General features: G+C 33.1%; 1 long non-coding RNA gene across 1 annotated transcript; it reads left to right on the top strand.

The window, feature by feature from the left end:
• Nucleotides 1-12,729: 12,729 nt before the first annotated feature.
• On the top strand, nt 12,730-25,569 carry LOC145270389 (uncharacterized). Its single transcript, XR_013865332.1, has 2 exons — nt 12,730-12,852; nt 22,818-25,569. It is a non-coding gene; the product is annotated as an uncharacterized LOC145270389 (long non-coding RNA).
• Nucleotides 25,570-27,275: the final 1,706 nt, after the last annotated feature.

Raw genomic sequence — 27,275 nt, 5'->3', positions numbered from 1 at the left:
TTCCATTATATCAAAAAAGGGTGTGTGTGTGAAATGTTTTTTACTCCGGATGGGAGAGATGAAACCAATGATTTCAACGATCGTTTTTATAACCACAAGTCATGGTGAGCAACCAATGAAAAGCTTCTAAAGTTACTATAAAAATTGTCGAATTTTGGATTCAATCAGTTCGCCGCCATCTTTGTTACTGGTAATTACACTCAGGATCGTACTACACTGCTTCTTCGACGCCATCTTTTTTCAACATAATGTCTCAACACGTAACAACCACTGTGAAAAAAAACAACAAATATAGTCAGACATTAAGTCTTTGTTAAAAAATATGAAAAAAAGAGGCGCTTTTAGCACTGAAAGTCCCAGGAGACAAACCAAAATTTTGCCAGGGTCACTCATACTGGATTTATATTAAGAACAATGGCCTCTAAATTTTGGCCATGGTTAAAAAAATCTAATGCATGGATCAAAGGTTATGGGGCAAATGTGTCATTTTGGCCATTTTTGAGCACCTGGGCAGACAACGGGAATTTTTGTAATTTTTTACTGTGCACATGTATTTAATGAAATACAAATTGTGGCAAAATTTCTGGAAAAACTAATGGACGGTTATCTGGCAATAGTCCAGACTAACGATTACACATATGCATGGATGCCACTGATAGGTCCCTCTCCAATAAACCGAATACACTGTAAACATTACTTTATTTAATGTGTATTTTTAACAGTGGGTTTGGGATATATATGGTCAGTCTAGGAAATGGCTTAAACAGTTTATGATTAAGACATTACTTTATTTCATAGATATTTTTAACAGTGGTGTGGCGGACATGAAGTCAGTCTCGGGATTGTATGAGAAAAGTGCAAATATGTACTAGCAGAATACCCAGTGTCGTACAAGATTGAATGAGATAGGTGGAAAACATATAGTATCAGAATACCCAGCATAGCCCGGGATCAAATGAGATAGGTGGAATATATATATACTAGAAGAATACACAGCGTCACCCGGGATTGGATAAGATAGGTGGAATATATATATACTATGAGAATAGCTGGAATTTATTGGTGTGTTTGTAATGAAATAATCAGCCCAGGCAATACATAAAAGTCATTATTTTAGTAAGGAGAAGATATGATAATGTGGATTAGGATAAAATTATGAAAAATTATTGTCGAAATTAATAACATATCCAAGAATTATGAAAAATTGATGAAATGTAATGCCTAAATCGTAAACTTTTCAGCCATTTACGGGACTGACTTCATATCCCCCACCCCAGTGTAAAAATACACATTAAATTAAATAATGTCTAAAACGTAAATGGTTGTAGCCATTTCCGGGACTGATTTCCTATCCCCCACCCACCTGTTAAAAATATAGATGAAATAAAGTAATGTTTAATGCGTAAATGGTTTCAACCATTTCCGGGACTGCTTTCGTATCCCCCACCCCACTGTAAAAATATACATTAAATAAAGTAATGTTTAAATCATAAACTGTTTCAGCAGGGTTTGGAAATTAATACTTAAAAAATATTAACACGGGTAAGTATTAGGCAACCATTACTTCAACATGAATTTATGAGTGTAGTATCAGTCTCAGCATTCCAGTGGCTTTACGCCCCTTTTTTGGTCTTGGTTAATGGAGGAGAAATCCTTCATTACTGATACAATTTTTATTTTTGTTACTGACCAGAGTGCCCCTTTTGAAACCGACCTCATGTCTAACTCTGCCCTCGTGGAGAGACAAGTAAACAAACAAACAAAGAATAATCAGCAGCGACATTTTTCCAGTGCGTCTTATAATAATCAGAAGTGACATTTCCAGGGCATTTTATAAGAAATTAGAGGAGAGATTTCCAGGGAATTTTGTAATTAAATCAGAAATTACTTTTCTCAGTTACTTTTGTAATATTAAAACTTTGTTACATTAAATATAGTACCTGTTTACAATGCCTCCCAACGGGACCGATTTAGACACAGGGTCGTTTTTTAACGTGGAGAAAAGGAAAAAAATATCTCGGTCGTGAAGGATTTCTCTTCCACTGACAGAGAACAAGAAATTGAAATGTAGTCTCTGAAAAACAGATACTACGCTTTGATCTTGGCTAAAAGACCATTGAGAACATATCATTTTATTATCTTTGCCTTAAAAGCGACACCAATCTTTTTTAATGATAACAAAGTATATTTCTCTCCTTCTGATGCAAGCTCGTGCACATTTGCTAATTTGCATACGTGTTTTAAGGTGTGCTGCAGCTAATATCTTCACAAGCCAGCTATCCTACAGCTGCTGCTTATTTTCTCACACGTGCTTTGTAACACTGCTTCAGAAAAAGTTTTACCTATTGTTGCAATATTTTATAAAATGAAAACAAAGATGAAAATATATACATATGCACACATATAAAAATATATATATATGCATACATATAAAAAATATATGCATACATATAAAAATATATACATATGCATACATATAAAAATTATGTAAACTTAATAAAATCTTATAGAGAACCAAATATTTTATTTTACTTACTACATTCTTGTTTTAATTTGCAAGAAAAGATAATAATATTCATCTTGACCTCTGTAGTATTACTGAAGAATATATATTAAATAAAACTTAATAGAATCTTATCTAGCGTAGCCATATGAAACTCAAGCAGATTTCCATCAGTTTTGTAATTTCACTTTAATAGACACGAGAGAAAAACGAATGTACACATAACCAAAGTAATGGCAGAGAAAACTATTATTGTTATTGTAATAGTATTGGTGCCGTACTTTGCTCTTTCTACTTTTTTACTTTGTGGCATTAATTTTCTTGCAATTACAGATTTTTCTCAGATCATCTTCCACAAAGTATCTAAGGTCATTCAAACTGATTTCATGATGCAAGATATGACCGAGTTTACCAAGTCGTTGTTCAGCTACAATCCAGGGAACTTGCTTCTCTTCTACTTTACAAGTGCTTTCCTCAATCAAGTTGAAAAGTTCAATAAAGTTTTCTTGATAACTGTTTGTTTTAAGATGTTCATCAACAATGATTTTTTTCTTTATATTATCTATTACTGCTTTCAGTAAACTGACTATTGTCAGTTTACTGAATGTCTTTGAAGTCATCAGAAGCAACTCTTTTTCTGATTGCTTTTCATGTTTACCTACATTACCTTTCCGCAATTCCAGTGCTTTGATAAATATTTATTATTGAGTTATAACAAACTTTCAAAAAATAAATCACAAAAGCCAGATACCTCAAAAAGATTTGTTACACAAGCGGGAAGCCATCTCTGAGTATATAGTGTTAGTGGAAAAGTATATATACACTTTGAGGTAATCACGCCACACAACAAGTGCAGATGTTAAACAACAATAGACCTATTGTGTTTTGTTACGTTTCTATCATTAAAAACAGAACAAGACAAATCATTGAGACCCAAATTGGTCGACTGACCGAGTCTCCTTTATTCACGTTCCTGTCCGAGAGGTTACATTTTAAACATTGAACAAAGGGGAGTAACTCCCATCGATGCAAGTAACATAAAATGCCCCTTTTTCCATTTAATGATGTTTGATTTGTTTCAGTATATGATCTCTCATTTTTTTTATATAATATCTATTAAAAACATTTCATATATATATATATATATATATATATATATATATATATATATATATATATATATATATATATATATAGGTCCAGCTTGGTAGATGGTCTTGGCTGACGTCCGGATCTAGTTGTTGTGTTCTCTTCAGAGATGAGGATGGGGTATGCTGTTCTGACGATTCTTCCCTTGGTGGGTGACTGTCTTCATGGGGTTCCGATTGGTGAGCCTCGACTATTTCTGGTTGTTTGGGTACGATGCGCGGTCGATTGCGTCGGATTATTGGCCCTTCTGCTTTGGTCTGTAAAATATAAGAATGTGGTGTCTTTGCTGTTTCAACAACAATGCCTTCTTGGTTTGGGAGTTTGAAGCTTCTGACCCATACTGGTGTACCATTTTCGAGTGGTTCTAGCTCTTTAGCTTTATGTGATAGGCAGTGCGTGGGTCGTTGTTGAGCCTTCTGGATCAAGATGGGGCCATCTGAGGTTTAATAGATCGGGCTGAGTGAGGATTTTGTCCTCAGGCGTCGGCCCATTAACAGTTCACAGTCCATTGGTGTTGCTCTGTGTGCAAGCAAAGAAAGATGTGGGTATTTGGCTTTTTTAGCATTCTTTTCATTGTTTTCACACAGACCTATGCATCTTCATTGCTTTGTTTAAACATGTTGACATCCCCAGTCGTTAGCGAACTTGGTAAAGTTTTTTAAGTGTATTGGCTTCCTGGGTCTGTTTCTAGGATGACAGGTATTCCATGTCTGGCAAAAATAGGTTTGAAGCTCTTTATTATTGCACTGGAACTCATTGATGTAAACATGGCGATCTCTGCATATCGAGAGAAGTAGTCGACAACTATGACATATCTGCTACCTTTAAACTCAAACAGATCAGAGGCTAGAATGTGCCATGATCTTGTCGGAAGCTTAATTGCCATGAGGGGTTCAGGCGGCTGATGCTCGGCGTATATTGATCAGTTTTCTACAGTCCTTTTGATTTGGTCAGATAGTCCTGACCACCATATGGGTTGGCGAGCTCCTCGTCTGCACCTGGTAATTCCCTGATTACCGGGGTGGATTTTGATAATGATGGTCGGTCTTAGCAGTGATGGGACTATGATTCGTATGCCATACATCAATAGTCTATTCTCACACGTGATGCTGTTGTGGTAGGCCCAATAGAGTTTAATCGAGGCTTGAACATGGTCCTTCGATGGCCAGCCGTTTCTTACATATTGTAATATGTAGTTGCTGATTTCATCAGGTTTGGTGGCTTCCGTCAACTCTTTCAGATGTTTTCAGTGTCAGGTAACTCTTCTAGGTCCTTGTCTTGTTTGTGGGTCCATTGCTTACGAGGAACATAGCGAATTGTGTATCCATACCTCATTAAACGTATTCGAAACCTCTGTATCCTTGCTGGAAGTTCATTGAGGTCCTTTTTACCTAGTAGTGGCAGCAGTGGTTTGTGATCTGTCTCCACTGTGAAGTGTAGTCCAACAAGATAGTCTGAAAAGCGTTCACAAGCTCATGTTATTACTAGGGCTTCCTTTTCTATTTGGGCATAACGAGTTTCAGTTTCTGGCATGGCTCCTGAAGCGTAGGTGATGGGGCGTAATTTTGTGTCATCCTGTCGTTGTAATGATACTGCTCCCAGCCCGTTAGATAAAGCGTCGCTAGAAACCACAGTCTCATTTGATGGGTTGTACAAACATAGCACAGGTGAATGCATCCTGTTGTGCATTGTCACAAACAAACGCGTATTTCTGACTCAATAAATCCCTTAATGGTTTTGTCATGTTTGCTATGTTTGAGATGAATTTTCCTAATTGATTCACCATCCCAAGAACCCGGATTTCCGTCACGTTCCTTGGTGTTCGAAATTTGAAGCCTTTCTGGATTTTGTCGCAGGCCGTCAGCACTCAGTATATGGCCAAAACATTTTACTGATGACATTTTTCTGAATTTATATGCATATGGATCCAATTTCGGTCTCTAGTACTTGTGACATGCGCCTCTGGTAGATTTCAGTCGCTGATGTAATACCAAACGGAAGGTGGTTGAATTGGGATCGTCGAAATGAAGTTATGAAGGTCGTCAGCGAACGGAATGAGCCGAAAGCTGGTCGACCGTGGCGAGCATGTGAAGTTCACGTTTTACGCACTTATTGAGCTTTGTGAGATATATGCATATCCTAATTGTCTCGTTTGCTTTTAGTACTACCATCATAAGAGATGTTGCAGACCAGAATATCCTAACTCGCTACAAAAGAAAATAATGAAACGAATGGAATGAAGGAAACAAAAACCCAATTGCTGGATAAAATAAACATGTCGTTTATTTTCTGTCGAAAATAAAATGGTTTAGGTGAAACACGTGTTCATTCAGGCGTTGACGACTACATGCATGGAAAAGAAAGGAATGAAGTTGAGGACGAGAAATGGCCGTCCCACATGTAGAAAGGGAAATAGAAAGAGAGTGTTGGCCTCATCAAAACTGTGTGGTCATGATAGTAGTCGTCCATGTGGAAAAGACTTCAAGCCAAGAACTGTGGACGCCGAACTTGTCTGGTTGACGAACCCAGGCAAAAAGGGAAGAAAAGAGTGAGAAAGTCAATCCAGTTCATGGAGAGAGTAGGCGTATAAAGTGTACGTACTGTCTGTTCGCTTTTGCCCCACATAGTAGTAGGTGGCGTGGGGCGTGCGGGCTCTGCAAGGGCGGCGGCTGGTCTGCCAACCACTCGGCTCGGTAGGCGAGTCAGAAAAGGTGAAAGCAGCTTATTGCTCTTGCTTTTATAGTTGTTTCCGGTGGTCTTTTGTACATGTGTGGATTTCCTTTGAAAGTGGAAGTGACGTTGCCCATGTGTGCGTACGTGTGCGCGTATATGAGTACACGTGTGTACGTTAGCGAGTGTGTGTATACACATGAATGTGAGTGTATATATGCGAACGTGAATATATGTACGTGTGTTGATGTGCGTGTGTATGTTTGTGTGCGCATATGTATATGACAAGAAATATGGTTTGAAAGGTGAACGCATGTTTTTGTGCGAGACTAGAAAAAGCTCACACAGGGAATACCATTCGGTTGGTGTGTCAATCTTGCTTATGACCCCCAACTTTTCCATTCTCTGGAGCTCTGCATGTGTTTTCTCCATTAAGTGTAGTGGTACGCATCGTGATGTGCGTACTAAGTATGGACTCGCATCTGAATGTAACAATATGGTATATTCTTCCTCAAAAGTGGCTAGGCCTGTGAATAGGTCTGGCATTTCTTTTTTTTTTACGAATGGTCGTTTTTGGCTGCTGATGGTATGCAAGTTTGGGTGGACAGTTACAAGCTTAAGTGCTTCGATGGCCGGCCTTCATAACAGCTGCTCCTCTAGATTGGAGATAATAAATATCCGCTGCTGTATTGAAAGCTCTTTCTGCAAGACAGTTGCAGTGACCATTCCTGTCACTTTGACTGGAATAAGTATTGGATCATGAGATCTGTTAAGTCTCTCCTTAACTTGTAGATGTGTTCTGGAATCGCGGTCACATCTGCCCCAGAGTCCAGCTTGAATTTCAGTGACACCCCATTGATGATGATATTGGTTCGCCAAGGTTTACTCGTGCTGATCTCTAATATCGTTAGGACACCAAGGTACACACTCTGATTGCTTTCACAGTCATCTGAGTTAGGTTTAATTTCATGCAGCCGTCTCATGCGGCAACACAGAGCATAGTGGCCAACCCTACTACAATTATGGCAGGTGACTGAAATGGCACGTACGTCTCTGATCTTGGATTTTGTTACCATACTCTGGTCTATGCAGCATGCACTCATTTTTTTGTCGATTCTCATAGTGAAATTCTCGTCCACGTATTGTCATGTTAAGCTTAAGATCTGTGCACCAAACTACAATTCTGTCACGAATTAATTCCTCATGCAGGTCTCGAAAATTGCAGTTTTTAGCTAGTGTGTGGATATTTGTGATGATTGAATGAATAGACTCACCTTCTTTTTGACATCTTCAGTTGAATCTGGCCCGTTCGTAAATTATATTCGTGTCACCTTTGAAATGGTCATTGAACTTTGCTACCACTATATTCAAGTTTTGGGCTTCCTCGAGTGCAAGTTTGAAAGTGGCGAAAATGTTTTCGACATCATCACCCATACAATATATAAAGGAGTTCACCTGACAAGGACTTTGTTTTTCATCAAAGCTGGACACTGCCCGGTAACGGTTGAACCGTCGTATCCATTTTTCTCATAACTCCGGTTGGTCAAACAGAAAGCGTTCTGCTGGGCTCACGTGGCTATTCATACTGATGGTTATTATGGAATTTCACTTTTTTTAACGGCTCTTATTTAGCTCGGTATTTAGTATAACTCCTTCTCAATATTTTGTTCACATTCGTTAGTAAATCCTTTGTTCTGACACCATGTTTTGTTACGTTTCTATCATTAAAAACAGGAGACAAATCATCATGGAGACCCAAAATGGCCAACCGACCGAGTCCTGTTTATTCACGTTTATGTCTGAGAGTTTACATTTTAAACATTGAACAAAGGTGGGTAACTCCCACCGATGCAAGTAACATAAGAGCACTTTTTGCCAGATTTTGTCTAACGTCATCATAGGTGAAAATAATCCCATTTCACTTATCAATTTTTGCCGTTAAAGAAAAAACACTCTATCGATTTTTTATTTTTTAAAATTCTCTTAAAGAAATAGATGAGATTTTGATTTAATATATTTTATTTCTACTTTATGGATGGATTTTTTTAATATCTAAACAAAAACATTGAATGAAATAGAAAAAAAAATGATAAGCATATTTGATTCAGTTTTTTTAAAAAATAAATGAATGTTTTTTGGATATACCAAAAATATTAAAAGAAAATTTTAGGATTGACATTTTCTAATTTTCAATGTCACTAAGATTTTACTCAAATAATTTCTTATAAATTTTTCAAAGATGTGAGGAATGAAGCAAAAAGACACAAATTTATTGAAAAAAAAAAGAAATTTATTTTATTTTAAATTCAGAAAAAAAATTAGATTTTTTGAAAATGCCTTTAAAACAAGAAAATTATTAAAATTTTCGAGCATGACTAAGAGTCAAAATCTATCAAATGAAAATATTGGTCTATTGTAATATGAAAATCAGAAAATTAAATTCAAAACACCGTTCGTGCGTTCGCTTAAAAGAAATAGGAATTAATTAAATCCCACTTCGTTACACCATGTAATGAGGCGAAATGTAAACAAAAGAGGACAAAGGCCGTGGTTTGTATGTTAAGCGCCAGAAGCTTTATTATCGGCAGATGTCTTCGTACAGAGCTGTGTGTGCTTCATACGCAGTTTCGTATTTAATTGTAGCCGTAGCTACGTACTTCATAACAGCAACAAACAAAAATTTTGCAAACACAAAAATATCGAAAGTCCAAAATTTCAGGCAGTCGAAAATCTGTGAAAATGACGTCATGTAATTAAAAGGGAGAAAGTTCTTTTTTTTTCCAGTCCCGCATCCGTGCATTCCTTTTCTGAACGTTTGTATTAATTTTTGCATTTTTAAATTTATTTTTCTATGTTTCTATTTTTAAATTAATTTTTTTTCTGAATTATTGTTCAATATTATATAAAAAATATGTTACACCGAAAGTTTCACATTCTTTCAAGGAAATTATTAAAATCTTGCATATAAAAATTATGCGAAACCCGTAATTTAAACAAAAAACGTAGAAATATACTTTTTTGGAATTATAACTTTTTTTGTGAAAATATTAATTAAGCAATGCTTAATTTAATGGTATTATCGGTAGTTCGAGAAATTCATTTTTCTTCGAGTTATATAGAATTCATTAATACAGATTTATGGGCTTTTTTCGTAATGTTCCTATAAAAATCATCTTATCTTATTTTATTTGTTACAAATTACGATGCTTTATTTATATTATGGTTTCATTGTTTATAAAAAAGATCGGAGGTAGTTTAACAAAGGAGATGAATTTTGTAAACTGTTTGTAGGTATGTATGAATTGACAAGGATTGAATGTTCGCAATTTGTAACTTATCTTTTGGACGATGTAGAGGGTTAGGGTAGGCCGGTCATCCTGCTGCCAGTGATGCGTGTCCTGGCTTGTAACTGGAAAGCGAGTGACTTCTTTCATCAGCGCTAGCAGCCCGGCATCTTCATCTTCTTTCTCCTCCTCTCTTCTTTGGTTTGTGTGAATTAGGCATTGTTTAGAATTGAAGTCTTTTGGCCCATAACATGAGAGCGTAGTCAGCTTCAGTTCACTGGTGGCTTATTTCTTTTTCTTCTTCATCTCTTTAGGTCGGGTGGGAGAATCTGTCCGTGCGTTCACTGACGCAGTTGGGCGAATCTCCTCTTCCCATCTTTTTGGTCCCTCATTTTATAGTGGCAAACCGGCTCCCAGGGACTGTGATATTTTAGGTGTTTATTTTAGGTGTGAAGTGTAGTGAACCAGTGTATAATACCCTAGCTCGCCACAAGAAAATAATGAAACGAATGACATTGAATTGAAGGAAACAAAGACTCAATTTATGGATAAAGATAAACGTTGTTTATTTGCTGTTGAAAGAAATGAACGTTTTAGTTATAACATGTCCGCACGTATGTAACCAACGTTCGTTGCAGGACTGGTGTTGTAGCAAGAAAAGGAAATGTGTTTTCATCTCAAGTTCAGGTCACTATTGTTTGTTCGCGCGTGGGAAGAGAAATAAATGTTGTAGTGAAAATTGAGAATGATAGTCCAGCGTGTAGACAAAAGAGTGGATAGAGAGTTGACATCAGTTAGTAGTCAGCTACACGAAGGTGTTCTCAGGGAAAAGTAGTAGATAGAGAGAGAAAGAGTGAGAATGTATACATATAGTTTGTTAACTTGTGCCCCATACATAGTTGCAGGGGTGTTGACGCGCATGAGCGTGCACCTCCCGAAGGGGAGGCGGTTGGTAAGTCCAACCTCTCTAGTCGAGAGCTAGTCCTAATGTGACAATATTAGGGTAGGATCCTGGTCTGGAAGAGTTAACAGACAGTAATTACTTGGCTGGGTGACTGGGTACAGAACAGAATTGGATGGCGGTAGTCATTGCCAATCCTGGGTAAATAAGATAAGAAATTGAGATGAATGGCCGAGAAAATGGAATTTGACGAGACAGATGCTGAGTTAGCAAAGTTATAGTTAATGACTGTTTTGAAAAAGGCTTTTCCGTTCTTCCTGGGACATATGTTCCCGTGTTGATATAATTAATGGCCAAAGAGGAGCCATTGCGATAATGTTGTTTTGGAAAGATATTTTGGAAAAAGATTCGTCGGCCAGAAGCTGCAATAAGCCAACGCGTGTTGACAGGTAATGGCCATATGTCGGCCACTGAATAATGTTGTTTGGGGAAACTGTATTTCACTGTAGAAATCAGATAAGGAAATATTAATTAGTATTAATATAGACCCCGCCTGTTCGCCCACACGATTCGAGGATCTAAGGTGGAAGTAGAGAGTCGCCAGGGTGACGTCACTGGGAATAGTGAGAGGATTAATTCCCAGGTGGTTGGAGAACCAGGACCAGCCCCTAGCATACGTCACCAGTGATAGTAAGAGGATCGACTCCACGGTAGTTGGAGGTGAGGGGACCGCCTCTAGGGTTATGATATAAATAACCATTAAGAGGGAATTCCCCTCCGTACCGAGAGTTTTGGTTACCTAAGCAGATCTATATGATAAGAGCCCTGAGTAATGTAATTTGGCAAGAAAATGACATCTGAAAGGAATTGCCAGGCAGGGTTTTCTTATTTAAACAAACCGATTTTCGGATCTGCGCGCACTTTCAAACTGGTCAGCCAACCTCCCGGTCGATTAGATTGAGAAAACGAATTTACCATCCTAATCGTTGCCGATCATTCCTGAAGATAAGCTGCCCTGAGATCGGAACCCAGCCAAGTCGCCATATTACCAGTTACACACTCACTCCCTTCGTTTTACTGTGCAGTTATTTGAACATTGGAAACAGGATAAAGATTTTTATTATCTACATATAAAAAAAACAGTGTTCTGTTTTATTTTACCAGTGTGCCAGCATCTCCGGTCGTCCGTGTGTTTAACCTTTTCCTTGCAGGGGTGAAACGTCGCTGCCTTATCACTTAAAGAAACACAACGTGGGGTGGAGCAGTGTATGGTCACTTCACTGGAGAAACTCGAGCTGTCTGGTGCCTGTGTTGCGGACGGCGAAGGCAGACCGGTGGACGATTGTCGACGAGTCAATGCCAAAGACGATCAACGCTGACCACTCGACCAGAGGGGAACAAGAACAACTTCCACGCGGAGACGGGGTGGTACACTAAAAGGGATTAGAAACAGCTTGTTTTATACTCATTTCCGGAGTGTCTTTTGCGCATGTGTATTTCCTTAGAAAGCGGAAGTGACGTCGTCCATGTGTGCGTTCGTGTGCGCGTGTGTGAGTACATGTGTATACGTAAGCGTGTGTGTATATACACGTGAATGTGAGTGTATGTACGCGAACATGAATATGTGTACATGTGTGGACGTGGGCGCGTATGTTTTTGTGCGCGTATGTATATGACAGCTTGAAATGCGAATGTGTTTTTGTGTGAGACTTAAAAAAGGCTCGTACAGGAGCTCTGCCATTGGTCGATAATTATTTTGTGGATATCTTATTCTTTTCTTCTTAAGCGGAAACGATGTGTGAAGCCATGTGCAAAAGACGATTTTTCATTTTGTCTCTCATGGTGGATGTGTTAAAAATAATAAGTTCATTATATTCCGCTGTCATTATTTGATAAATACTGAAAATTTCATTAAAATTGGTTAATTTCCTGATTTTTAATTATTCTTTAAGTGAAGGGAGAGGTCAAAATGTTTATACATTTTAGCATCGGCATTCATTTTGCCCGTACCTAAGAGTTAAGTTCCAAAATTAACTTTATAACCGTTTTTTCAATTAAAAAAAAAATACTTTTTAAAATATAAATAAATTGCAACAATTGTAAAAGTCTTTTTTTTCTTTTCTTTTTTTAAATAGTTGTCTATTTTACATGTATTATGTCCCTTAGTTTATTCCTTTCAACAGTTACCTCCCTTGGCTGGACATTTTTCTCATAGAGTTTCCCCTGACTCGACACCGGCAGGTTGACCGGTGTTTTGTTCCGTAATTGTAGTCAGCAACCTTTCTTGTCCCACGTGTCTCTGTCTTTTATCTTCTGTTGTCGTTTGCCGTTTTAAGCTATCTCCGGTAAGAAACATTATATATCTCCTTCTTAAAGACAGTTTTAAAAAAATATTTTTAACGTTATTATTTTTTTCATATTATTTCATCTTAACTACGAACTTTGTTTATTTTTTTTACTCACATGTCAGACCCACTTACTTCTAGCTGTGTTGTTCATTTACGCATACGACTCGCCTTTTATAACTTCTCGATTCTTATCTTTTCTCTTGTGTTCTCAGCAATGTTTTTTTGTTTGTTTTGTTTTATTTCTTTCATTTTTTTTTACCGTATCTACTCACAATATACGTTAATTATAAACAAACCTAATCGAACTAAGGGAGATAATAACTTCCGTTGAATGCCGTAAATTAAAACCTATTCTCACGAGATCCGCAATTAAAAACAAAACATGTTAACAATTAAAAATACGGTGCTAGTGCACTTACTGATCCGCGCTATTTTTTAAATCGTATTTCCAAGTTTAATTAAAGTTTTATGATATGTTTTTTTTTAATTCAGTTGTAAGGTTAAAGAATAAAATAGGTACAAAACACCCTCCCCTCCCCATGTTAAGAATGGCTTTTTAAATAATAACGTTATGATGTTAGCAAGGATCAATAAGTGCACTAATACCAAAAATACTTTTAATATTTCAGGAACATTACGATAAGTAGTATTTATTTAATATTTTCATAAAAAATAATATCAAAAAATATTTAATGTGGTTTTAATGATAAACATTAAAACAAAAAAAATTTTCTTACATGGTTTAATGACCGTTTTTCTCTCAGAAAATATTCACATTCATTTTAAGCCACGCGTGACACTCTGTTCATAAAAATCAGTAATCTTAAACTTCATGCTATTCTCACGAGATCCTCATTTAACTAAGTCTGCATAATGAACACTTGTTACAAGCAAACATTTATGTTTGAACGATTTTAATTAATATTTCTAACACGTAAATAAATGTTATTTCATCTTAATACAATGATTTCGAGTTGTTTGTCAAGTGTCGTTATTTTCTGGAGTTATTTCTATATTTTTATTTTATGTGAAGATGTGCCGTGCCGCTCTACGGTTGTTGTTGTTGTTGTTGTTGTTGTTGTCTTTTAGACAAATTACACTTCGACCATCGTTACCCATTTGTTACTTTTACAAGGAAAGACTGCTTGTAAGCAATGTCGACATTTCGTCGCAAGACTTAAACTGTCTTTTCTTCGCCACCCCCTACTCGTCGGTAAGCTAATTCCGACAAACCTTCTATTAATCTGGTATCTCGTTAAATTTAGTTTTTTTTTTCACATGTAATTTTTTTTTTCAATATAGAGATGCTTTAATCGTTCAAACACAATAAAAAACATAATTGGAAATCTATAAAAAAAAATATGATAAGCCGGTTTTCTATCAGTTGCCTCCATTAAATCCATGCAACGAATTAGAAAATTAATAAAGATGAAACTTGTAATCTGTTCTCTCTCATGTAAATATTAAAATGCTAAATAAAATAATACTAATTTTATCCGTGATATTCACTAAATATATCGGCTCTATTTCGAAATGATTTCTTTTTTTTATTTTACCTCTTCAATTTTGTTTTCTGCGAACTTTCTCTTCCGTTCGTCATCTTGAATGTTAACTTGAGCTGTTGAAGTCGGTCACATTTGAAAAATCGTTTCCTTTATAAAAGCAGATAAAGTTAATCGAAAGCAGATTATAAAACAAAAACGTAAGAATTACTACATGAATTTAGTATTGATTTTTGCGCATTTGCAGAATATGTAAAAAATGTAAGGGAGATAACTACATTTACTCAGTGAATAATCCTAATGAAAATGGAGATTTATTGTTGAGAATTTTTCACTGTCAAATAATTTTTTTGTTTGTTTTCAATATTGACTTAAGCATAAAAAATAACTTCTTTATTGTTTAAAAAAATATTTTTTTATTTCATTTTTTTATTTAATTTATAAATTTTAAATGCTTTGTAACTGTTTCAGGAGTTTAAAGTAAAAAAAAATTGTCTTGTTTTTTAATTTTTTTTTTTCAGCAAATTATTCTATAGTTTTTCGGGTGTTTTAAAAACGAATATAAAAAGTGGCACAGAGATTTTGTTTTCATGATATGATGAAATTACTTTTTCATCAGGGTCAGTTTTCTATAAAAATTTAATGCAATATAAGCACCCACTTTCTGATAATTCTTTTATTTGTTTTGTTGGCCTGCCTGATAGCCGTTTTGGTAAATTGTAATTTATTTTCCACCTTAACAATCATCTTTAACATTAAAGCTTCAATAGTTTTTTCGGGTATGCTGAAAACGAATATCGCATTTATATTTGCTGTAAACAAGTAGGTATCTGGATATTAAAAAAAACTGTAATTGTTTGTTATCAGTGGTCGCCAATTAAGCATGCATTTGCACATACAGAATTGGCCACCACCGATAACATAACGAATTACATTGCTTAATATTTGGAATACTACTTATTTGTGTCAAATATATGTGTGCACTTGAACACACAAAAATGGTCACCACTGACAAAATAAGGAATGACACGTATCTGTATACAGATTATAGTTTATTTTTGTTCTTAAATATCCCTGTGTCTTTATTGAAAGAGGAAATCAGAAAAAAAAAACAAAAAATACTTTTCGCCCAAAAAACAGGCAAAAAATCACTCCTTCCTAGCTGGCTATAAAGTGGGTGCTTATTTTTACGTTTAATTTATATTTAAATGTGATTCCTGACTTTTTGAAAAAGTAAATTTTTCATATTATGAAAACTATTTCTCAGTACCATTTTTGAAGCATGTATTTGTTTTTAGCCTCGAAAACTTATAAAAGTCATCATTTGTAAATGATTTTTTAGTGTTTGAAAAGATTCTAGACATTGACCAAATAAACAAACCTTATAAATTAATGAATTAGAAAAAAAATCATGATTTTTAAACAAATTCTAGACATTGACCAAATCAACAAACCTTACAAATTAATGAATTAGAAAAAAAATCATGATTCTTAAACAAATTACAATATTACGGTTCTGAATTATTTAGATGAGGAATGATTCTTTGTATTATTTAGATTATTAAGACTACTGTTCTCATCTTGAGTGTTATTCATTGTGCACTATGTACGTTATATTACAAGAACATGTGTCTTTAGATAGCTAAATTATATATGCAAAGACCCTTCTTGAAAGTTGTTTAATCCAGGGATTTTAAAAGTTGTTTTAGAAAAAAAAACAGATTATTTTAGTTTTTCAATAAGTGTGATTCATTATTAATTTTCTTGGTGTTGAATTGTGTGTTTTATTGTTAATTCTTCTTATTTATTACTACTGCTGTTACTCTCTCTTTGCTATTGTTATGGACTTTTATTTTTCTTCTGGTTATGACTGAAGGAAGGCTTGTGTCCATGGAAATTAAGTAAGGAATCGTTATCCCCCTCTTCTTATTTGTATGAACTTTTATTTTTCTTTCGGCTATGAGTAAAAGAACCTTTTAGCCATGTGTTTGTTATGAAATTTGTATACGTTTCAAATGTTACCTATGATAATCATCTGGGAGGATGTAAGCAAGTAAAATTTTAAATCCGTTCCTCATTTTGAGGTCAATGAGGATAAACTCCTAGTGATTGTCACAAGGAGGAGAGGTGTTTGTTAGTTTTATTTGGATTATAGGGCATCTTAATTTCATCGGTTGCTAAAAGGACGTCATTTCTTAGAGTAGCATAAAAAAGCTGATCGTTGCTTGACATATGCAAAAGATTTCAACTGGAAAATCATCAAAAGTTTCTCGTTTAAACCCCTCCCCCCCAAAAAATTCCCCTCAAATCATATGAGAAACTAACGAAACTTACTTCTCTCCCCTCCCTCTTTCCACAGCCAACTTCATGCCTGCATAGGTAAAAGATCTCCTCTGTCCATAAATGAATAAAACGAGAAAAAAGAGAAAATTAAGGACTTTCTGAACAGAGATATTACCGCCTTTGACAAGTGATGCAAATAGGAGATAACTCGTGTACAAACTATTTACATGTTTCGATGTCATGACTCTCCTGTCCATTAACTGTTTGTCCTTTCCCATTGATGTCGACTCTTCCATATTGGGATATCAATGGCTGAATTGCTATGCAACTCAGAGCATGCAATGTGGTCTTTCTTAACAGTCTTTCCATGCTGGGAATTTCCCATTGCTTGATCGATACTGCCCAAAGATGTCCCACATGTGCCTTTGTCACTGCCCTCTCCATCAATAGCACGTCAGACTCCTCATCTGGCCTTTTTCATTGATGTTGCCTCCTCCATATTGGGATATCAGCTTGTTCTGCGGCTAAATAGCTATCCGAATCACTGGACTCCTTTAAAGCGGTCAATGCAGTCTTTCTTTATGTCCTTAAATTTCCCATTCCTTGATCGATGTTGCCCACAGATGTTCCGCATGAACCTTTATCAGTGGTGCTTTAATTATTTATGACAAGGCGCCTGTTTTATCTATAACAACGTAATATGCTTTCTGACATGTAGTTTTATCTATAACAACGTAATATGCTTCCCAACATGTAGTTTTATTTATAACAACATAATATGCTTTCCAACATGTAGTTTTATCTATAACAACATTATATGCTTTCCAATATGTAGTTTTATCTATAACAACATAATATGCTTTCCAACATGTAGTTTTATTTATAACAAGATAATATGTTTTCCAACATATAGTTTTATTTATAACAAGATAATATGCTTTCCAACATGTAGTTTTATTTATAACAAGATAATATGCTTTCCAACAAACATCTAGTATTATCTATATCAACATAATATGCTTTCCTAGTTTTCCTTGCCTCTGGTGGTTCTTATAATAAACCAGATCTCTAATCTTTAAATTTACAGACTTTGTTTTCTTAATCGAGTCTTCTATCAATTTTTTCACGCTTTCTAAATGTTATTGCTTACCAAGGAAAATGATCGATACATCTTATCTAATGTAAGGTTCTCGTTTCTGTAGTAGAGTAAGTGTTATAGTGAGAATTTTGTCGTTTCGCTCACATGAAATCTGACAGCCACCAACATTTGGTTAAGGTATCTTTCCCATGACTGTTCATTGTTTCCGACTATTTTTTTGCTAAAATGTCATGCATCGTCCCATGAAATCTTTCTTCTTTACTTTATGGATGATAAAATGATGTTGTCACATGATGTATGTTGAGTTCCTCCAATGCTTTCCTCATCACTTTATTCAACTTTTATGTTCCATTTTCTGGTAACCACTGGAATGGTGTCCCTAATCTGGCGAAAGTTTCATCCAACAACTGATGTACTTCGTTTCAGAAAATACTCAATCAGAAAGCAAGACACAAATTTGTTTCATACAACATAGAGCAAAAGCAATATGTACTAATTACAATACATATAAAATGAGAGGGAAAGTTTTAGAAAATACTCAATCAGAAAGCTAGACACAAATTTGTTTCATACAACATAGAGCAAAAGCAATATGTACTAATTGCAATACATATAAAATGAAGGGGAAAGTTTTAGAAAATACTCAACCAGAAAGCAAGACACAAATTAGTTTCATACAACATAGAGCAAAAGCAATATGTACTAATTACAATACATATAAAATGATGGGGAAAGTTTTAGAAAATACTCAATCAGAAAGCAAGACACAAATTAGTTTCATACAACATAAAGCAAAAGGAATATGTACTAATTACAATACATATAAAATGAGGGGGAAAGTTTTAGAAAATACTCAATCAGAAAACAAGACACAAATGTACTGGATATCGAATTACTTCTGAATACTGCCGTTATGTTATACGGATAACAGTTTCTCTAGCATACATGAAGGGCTTGTCAGAAAAAATTAAGAATATGCAATATATATAAGGTTAGGATAATGTGTCAACCAACTTATGTAAAAATCATGACTAAAACAGATTTCTTGTAAATGTGTCAATCAACTTATGTAAAAATAATGACTAAACTAAAGCAAATTTCATGTAAATATGTCAATCTACTTATGTAAAAATCATGACTAAAATAGATTTCATTAAAATGTGTCAACCGACTTATGTAAAAATCATGACTATAGCAGATTCCCATAAATGTGTTAACCAACTTATGTAAAAATAATGACAAAACTAAAACAGATTTCATGTAACTGTGTCGATCAACTTATGTAAAAATCATGACTAAAACAGATTTAATGTAACTGTGTCAATCAACTTATGTAAAAATCATGACTAAAACAGATTTCATGTAAATGTGTCAATCAACTTATGTAAAAATCATGACTAAAGCAGATTTCATGTAAATGTGTCAATCAACTTATGTAAAAATCATGACTAAAGCAGATTTCATGTAAATGTGTCAATCAACTTATGTTAAAATCATGACTAAAACAAATTTCATGTAAATGTGTCAATCAACTTATGTAAAAATCATGACTAAAACAGATTTCATGTAAATGTGTCAATCAACTTATGTAAAAATCATGACTAAAGCAGATTTCATGTAAATGTGTCAACCAACTTATGTTTAAATAATGACTAAAAAAGATTTTATGTTAATGTGTCAATCAACTTATGTAAAAATCATGACTAAAGCAGATTTCATGTAAATGTGTCAATAAACTTATGTAAAAATCATGACTACAACAGATTTCATGTAACTGTGTCAATCAACTTATGTAAAAATCACGACTAAAACAGATTTTGTGTAAATGTGTCAATCAACTTATGTAAAAATCATGACTAAAGCAGATTTTATGTAAATGTGTCAATCAACTTATGTAAAAATCATGACTAAAACAGATTTTATGTAAATGTGTCAATCAACTTATGTAAAAATCATGACTAAAGCAGATGTCATTAAAATGTGTCAATCAACTTATGTAAAAATCATGACTAAAACAGATTTCATGTTACTGTGTCAATCAACTTATGTTAAAAATCATGACTAAAACAGATTTCATGTAAATGTATCAATCAACTTATGTAAAAATCATGATTAAAACAGATTTCATGTAAATGTGTCAATCAACTTATGTAAAAATTATGACTAAAATAGATTTTATGTAAATGTGTCAGTCAACTTATGTAAAAATCATGACTAAAACAGATTTCATGTAAATGTGTCAACCAACTTATGTTTAAATTATGACTAAAACAGATTCCATGTTAATGTGTCAACCAACTTATGTAAAAATCATGACTAAAACAGATTTCATGTAAATGTGTCAATCAACTTATGTAAAAATCATGACTAAAGCAGATTTTATGTAAATGTGTCAATCAACTTATGTAAAAATCATGACTAAAGCAGATTTCATGTAAATGTGTCAACCAACTTATGTTTAAATTATGACTAAAACAGATTCCATGTTAATGTGTCAATCAACTTATGTAAAAATCATGACTAAAACAGATTTTATGTAAATGTGTCAATCAACTTATGTAAAAATCATGACTAAAACAGATTTTATGTAAATGTGTCAATCAACTTATGTAAAAATCATGACTAAAGCAGATTTCATGTAAATGTGTCAATCAACTTATGTAAAAATCATGACTAAAGCAGATTTCATGTTAATGTGTCAATCAACTTATGTAAAAATCATGACTAAAGCAGATTTCATGTAAATGTGTCAACCAACTTATGTTTAAATTATGACTAAAACAGATTCCATGTTAATGTGTCAATCAACTTATGTAAAAATCATGACTAAAACAGATTTCATGTAAATGTGTCAATCAACTTATGTTAAAAATCATGACTAAAACAGATTTCATGTAAATATGTCAATCAACTAATGTTAAAATTATGACTAAAACAGATTTCATGTTAATGTGTCAATCAACTTATGTAAAAATTATGACTAAAACAGATTTCATGTAAATGTGTCAATCAACTAATGTTAAAATCATGACTAAAACAGATTTCATGTTAATGTGTCAATCAACTTATGTAAAAATCATGACTAAAACAGATTTCATGTAAATATGTCAAACACTAATGTTAAAATTATGACTAAAACAGATTTCATGTAAATGTGTCAATCAACTTATGTAAAAATTATGACTAAAACAGATTTCATGTAAATGTGTCAATCAACTTATGTTAAAATTATGACTAAAACAGATTTCATGTAAATGTGTCAATCAACTTATGTTAAAATCATGACTAAAACAGATTTCATGTAAATGTGTCAACCGACTTATGTAAAAATCATGACTAAAACAGATTCCATGTTAATGTGTCAATCAACTTATGTTAAAATCATGACTAAAGCAGATTTCATGTAAATGTGTCAATCAACTTATGTTTAAATTATGACTAAAACAGATTCCATGTTAATGTGTCAATCAACTTATGTAAAAATCATGACTAAAGCAGATTTCATGTAAATATGTCAATCAACTTATGTTAAAATTATGACTAAAACAGATTCCATGTTAATGTGTCAATCAACTTATGTTAAAATTATGACTAAAACAGATTCCATGTTAATGTGTCAATCAACTTATGTAAAAATCATGACTAAAACAGATTTCATGTAAATGTGTCAATCAACTTATGTTTAAATTATGACTAAAACAGATTTCATGTAAATGTGTCAACCAACTTATGTTTAAATTATGACTAAAACAGATTCCATGTTAATGTGTCAATCAACTTATGTAAAAATCATGACTAAAACAGATTCCATGTTAATGTGTCAATCAACTTATGTAAAAATCATGACTAAAACAAATTTTATGTAAATGTGTCAATCAACTTTTGTACAAATCATGACTAAACTAAAACAAATTTTATGTAAATGTGTCAATCAACTTTTGTAAAAATCATGACTAAACTAAAACAAATTTTATGTAAATGTGTCAATCAACTTTTGTAAAAAATCATGACTAAACTAAAACAAATTTCATGTAAATGTGTCAATCAACTTTTGTAAAAATCATGACTAAACTAAAACAAATTTCATGTAAATGTATCAATCAACTTTTGTAAAAATCATGACTAAAACAAATTTTATTTAAAAATGGAAAATTATTCAAATGATTTGACCATTTCATTCTCTAACAATAAGGTTAAAAGAAAAACAACGAAATGTTTGGAGATATTGAAAAATCAGTGAAGAGCGAATATATTTTCATAGAAAAGGGAAACCAGCTACTCTCATGGGATTAAATAAAAATCAGTGATGGAGAAGAACACTTGCGAATAAGATGGCTTAAAGAAAGAGTGCATGATCTGGTGATGATTAAGGCTATGACAACAGGACATTATTTTCATTGTTTTGACACTCGAGTATATACCCGACGAAGTTAAACACAGTTAATCAACCCAAAATACATCACTCTATATAAAAGCGTATGAGATATCAATGGATACACACTCGAGAGACAAATCAATAAAAGAATATCCTGTTTTCACACCCTTACAAATGACCAACTACAAATCATACCTAGTATTGTATTTAACACGATATGGGAACCATAAATTATAAAAGTAGATTATATATGTACAGTAGCATACCAAACTAAGGGACAATATTTTAAAACCTAAAATTTTTTGAATTAACAACTATGAAAAGCTGAAAATTTCACAATTGTTAGTCTTTATCATCCATAACATACTAAAATTTTAATCATTTGCAAATGATAGAAAAAGAATTATAACAATTATTTATTGAAAGAATAGAAACGTCCAAAAGTACATTAATATGAGAACAATATTCTGAAGAATCAAAATTATATGAATAATAAATCCTCATCTCGAAAATATGTAGATTTTTAATTAAATATTTGAAAACAGAAACAACTAAATTTTGTTAACAAGTATTGCATGAAACTATACTAATCTTATTTTAAAGTCATGAATGATAAATGTAAATATTTTAAATAAAAGTCAACAGAAGAAATTTAATTTTACCACATAAAATGTATCGTTTACAATTTATTTTATATTTACAGAATTTGCAACAATGAAAAGAAATCCGTGAATGGATAAGAATAACATTTTTTGGTGATTTAAAATGGTGTCAAGTAAATTTCTTCATATAAATTTTCTAAAGTGAAAATCTATAACACTCACTCCATTGCATATAATTTTTCTGGAATCAGACGTAAGAAACATGTCAGGAAAACATTTTTGTGAAGTATGTGGTTCTCCATTTGCACAGAAGTCACAGTTGTTGAGTCATATGAAAACACATACGGGAGAAAAACCATATTCTTGTGAAGTATGTGGTTCTTCTTTTGCATGGAAGTCAAATTTGTTGCCTCATATGAAAACACATACGGGAGACAAACCACATTCATGTGAAGTATGTGGTTCTTCTTTTGCACAGAAGTCAACTTTAATGAGGCATATGACAACACACACAGGAGACAAACCTCATTCTTGTGAAATATGTGGTTCGTCTTTTGCACGGAAGTCATATTTGTTGCGTCATATGACAACACACACGGGAGACAAACACCATTCTTGTGAAGTATGTGGTTCTTCTTTTGCACAGAAGTCAAATTTGAAGACTCATATGAAAACACACACAGGAGACAAACCTCATTTTTGTGAAGTATGTGGTTCGTCTTTTGCACGGAAGTCATATTTGTTGTATCATATGACGACACATACAGGAGATAAACCACATTCATGTGAAGTATGTGGTTCTTCTTTTGGGCACAAATACACTTTGTTGAATCATATGACAATACATACATGAGACAAACTTCCTTCTTACTAAATATGTGGTTCTTTTGCAAGGAATCGAATTTGTTGCACCATATGAAAACACATATGGGAGACAATTATACTATGGAGACTATTATAGAGTGCGGCACAATGGACAGTATAAATATCTCCACTGGAAAATATGTAAAACTTTGAATATCCAATGTAGTAGAAAATTTTTGGAACCTGTACCAGAAAGATCAGTTGGAAATTAGTCATTCACCATCCACTATAACTTTGAAATTCCTACAGTAACATACCTAGAATATGGGGCTATTAAGCCTGACATAGTGATATGGAACAAGAGGGAGAAAGTGGCAATCCTTGTTGAAGTAAGCGTCCCTAATGATGCTGGCCTTAACAGAGCAGTCAACGAAAATATAACAAAATACCAAGGACTTATATACGACATGAAGAGAAACTGGAATCTTAAGAAGATATCCATCATACCAGTCATTATAGAAGCAAAAAATTTCATAAATTATTTGGCGAATATACCTAGTGAACCAAGTGCAAGAGAAATACATAAAAATTACAGGGACGGTTAGAATCTTAAACATATCTCTTGGTTTGAGTGACAAAACTAATAGGATAATGTTTTGCATCCGGTTGAATGCCTCATCCCCAACAAAAACAAAGTGATAAGAAAATCAAAACAAAAGAGATAAACCACATTGTGAAGTACGTGATTATGTTGTCGTTCCTTTGGATAGAAGTCAGATTTATTGCATCATATGCTACAACCTCTATCACATAGTCAACTATTTTGCAGAAGATCGTCATACAAATATGTTAGCACATATGCGAAACAATTCTGATGATTTTCCAAATTCCATACCTCAAAATTGTATACCAGCATCAGGAAACAAGAGCCAGCAGAATACCCTCTATCACGAAACTGGCCAAGCATTTTGCACAAGACTGTCTTACAAATACGACAGAATCAGAAAACATGTCGACTACGGAAATCATAGAATTGTTTAAAAATACACGAGAACTTCTATTTCAGAAAATTGTAAAAATGTGCCAAACAATATTTTTGTGATGATTGTTTTCTGGATTTATTCAACTGTGACTGTAAGGAAGGCTTTATAGACTGGCTAAAAAGAGGATGTCTTCACTATAATCATTACAGAATTTTAATGGCGGCTCATGATCAAAGTTTGATGAGCAAGTCTTCTAAGAAGATGAGTAATCTCAGCAATGACAAATGCAGTTTGTACCACACAGAAATAGTGTGAGATTTTTGACATCGATCTCTCACGTTATGAGAGAGGATGGCTATTATACAATGGAATACAATTCAATGTCTAAATATTTCATGAAGGAGAAAGGAGCAGCCATAGAAGATGATGTCCTCAATAATATTGGGTTAAACAGAATGAGAGGAAGAAAAAGAACGAAATGCTAGGGTCTTATGTACAATACAGAGGAGAAAACGGAATCTTTGGAAAATCTCTATTGCAGTAATTATAGGAGCAACTGAAATTATACAAAAAATGTTAAATATACCTGGCAAATATACCTGGTGAACCAAGTGCAATATAAATTTTCTAAAAGTCCACAAAAAGAAACGTTTAGAATCTTAAAATGATTGCTCAATTGAATTGTATGAGATAAATGAATGCCTGGAAGATAATTAAATTATAAAAGACACATCACATACTGTGGTTCTTTGCATAAAAAGAAACACCTGTTGTGTCATATGCAAAAACATTCGACACTGTTGCGAATACTTCCAATTCCAAACAACAACGTTCTTTTGTCAAAACTTCCACTCTTTCAAATTGACTTGCACACGACTATGTAGGTAGCACACCTTCTACAAAGTAAAATAAGAAACATCGAAAAGCCATATTTTTGTAATGTGTGTTGCTCTTCTCTAACGAGACAAAATAATATGATCCTTCTATGATGTTGATAATTTGCTTTAAATATTCCTTTTTATTTTCATGTAAATTTTTGAAATGAAAGAACAATTTTATGTCGAGATCACGTCTTAAGTTTTTTTTACTTTATAAATTTACTACATTTCAATAAAACGTTTATTTTAAATCGAGTGTTCATGTCTATATATCTACTTAAGCGTTTAATCTTTTATTATTGTTGTTTTCATATATATGTATATCGTGATTTTTTTTAAATATAAGAACTTCAATAAGTAATGTCCCTAGCCCATTTCCGTTTGTCTGGGCTAGTAAAATTGTTGCATATGCAATGATATATCACTCTATGGGTCATGTAACAAATTACAACTCTGAACTAATTATTGTTCCTGGTTTTCAAGTGTTTGAAATTAGTTAAGGGTGAAATGGAGTCGGTCAAGTGTCATGCAGTGATCAGTTGTCTTATTTGAAATCACGCACACAACAGGAAACTTTTGACGAAACTAAAAAAAAACGATGTCACATCATATTATTCTTGTAAAACATTGTCATTGTGAATTCCAATATGTCATGAAATATATAGCAGCAGCATCTAAGTGTATCTGTCATTGATGAGGCAACTTTCAGCCATGGTGAGACTTCCTTTTTTGAAGATCCATGCTTGACTATTCGCCTAATCGCCTAAAAGGTAATGATTAGTGTAGAATCTGTAGACACTACCTGATGGATTTCTGGTTAAATCATTTTTAATTTCTTTTTTTTTTTTTAAAGAAGCAAAACGTGAAAATAAAATTCACAAAATTGTAGACTTTTTCTTTTTTTACTTTTACATTTAAAATTTTTGCTTCCATGTACATAAGTAATTTGGCATTAAAAAATTGTATTTCTTTTTTCCAGTGAAAATTGTAAGATTTGTTAGGGAAAATACATTATGGCGTACATATTTATTATAAAGGGAATATATTAAACATTAATGCATATTACGATCGCCAGTTAGAAAGTGCTACATGAAAACATTAAAATAATTATTTAAAAGAAAAAGTAAGGAAACCGATTTTATAATGATATAATAGTTATTTTCAATCAGAAGTGTTCAAAATTAAAAGTCGTGTTCAGTATAAAAAGCAAAGTAATCGCAAAGCGATATATTTGTCTGTTTGTTCACAATCTTATTAATATATACAAAAGGGCCGTTACTCTTTTATTTCCATATATAGTATGATTCTTCTATTTATTTCTATATATAGTATGATTCTTCTATTTATTTCTATATATAATATGATTCTTCTATTTATTTCTATATATACTATGATTCTTCTGTTTATTTCTATATATAATATGATTCTTCTATTTATTTCTATATATAGTATGATTCTTCTATTAATTTCTATATATAAGATGAATCTTCTATTTGTTTCTATATATAGTATGATGCTTCTATTTATTTCTATATATAGTATGATTCTTCTATTTATTTCTATATATAGTATGATTCTTCTATTAATTCCTATATATACTATGATTCTTCTATTTATTTCTATATATAGTATGATTCTTCTATTTATTTCTATATATAGTATGATTCTTCTATTTATTTCTATATATGGTATGATTCTTCTATTTATTTCTATATATAGTATGATTCTTCTATTTATTTCTATATATAGTATGATTCTTCTATTTATTTTTATATATAGTATGATTCTTCTATTTATTTCTATATATTGTATGATTCTTCTATTTATTTCTATATATTGTATGATTCTTCTATTTATTTCTATATATAGTATGATTCTTCTATTTATTTCTATA

The sequence above is a fragment of the Euprymna scolopes genome, chromosome 46 (genome assembly GCF_053919585.1).
Source record: "Euprymna scolopes isolate OS-2025 chromosome 46, ASM5391958v1, whole genome shotgun sequence".
NCBI lineage: Eukaryota > Metazoa > Mollusca > Cephalopoda > Sepiida > Sepiolidae > Euprymna > Euprymna scolopes.
Note: the sequence above shows the minus strand (reverse complement) of the source record. Positions and strands in the feature narration are given on the sequence as shown.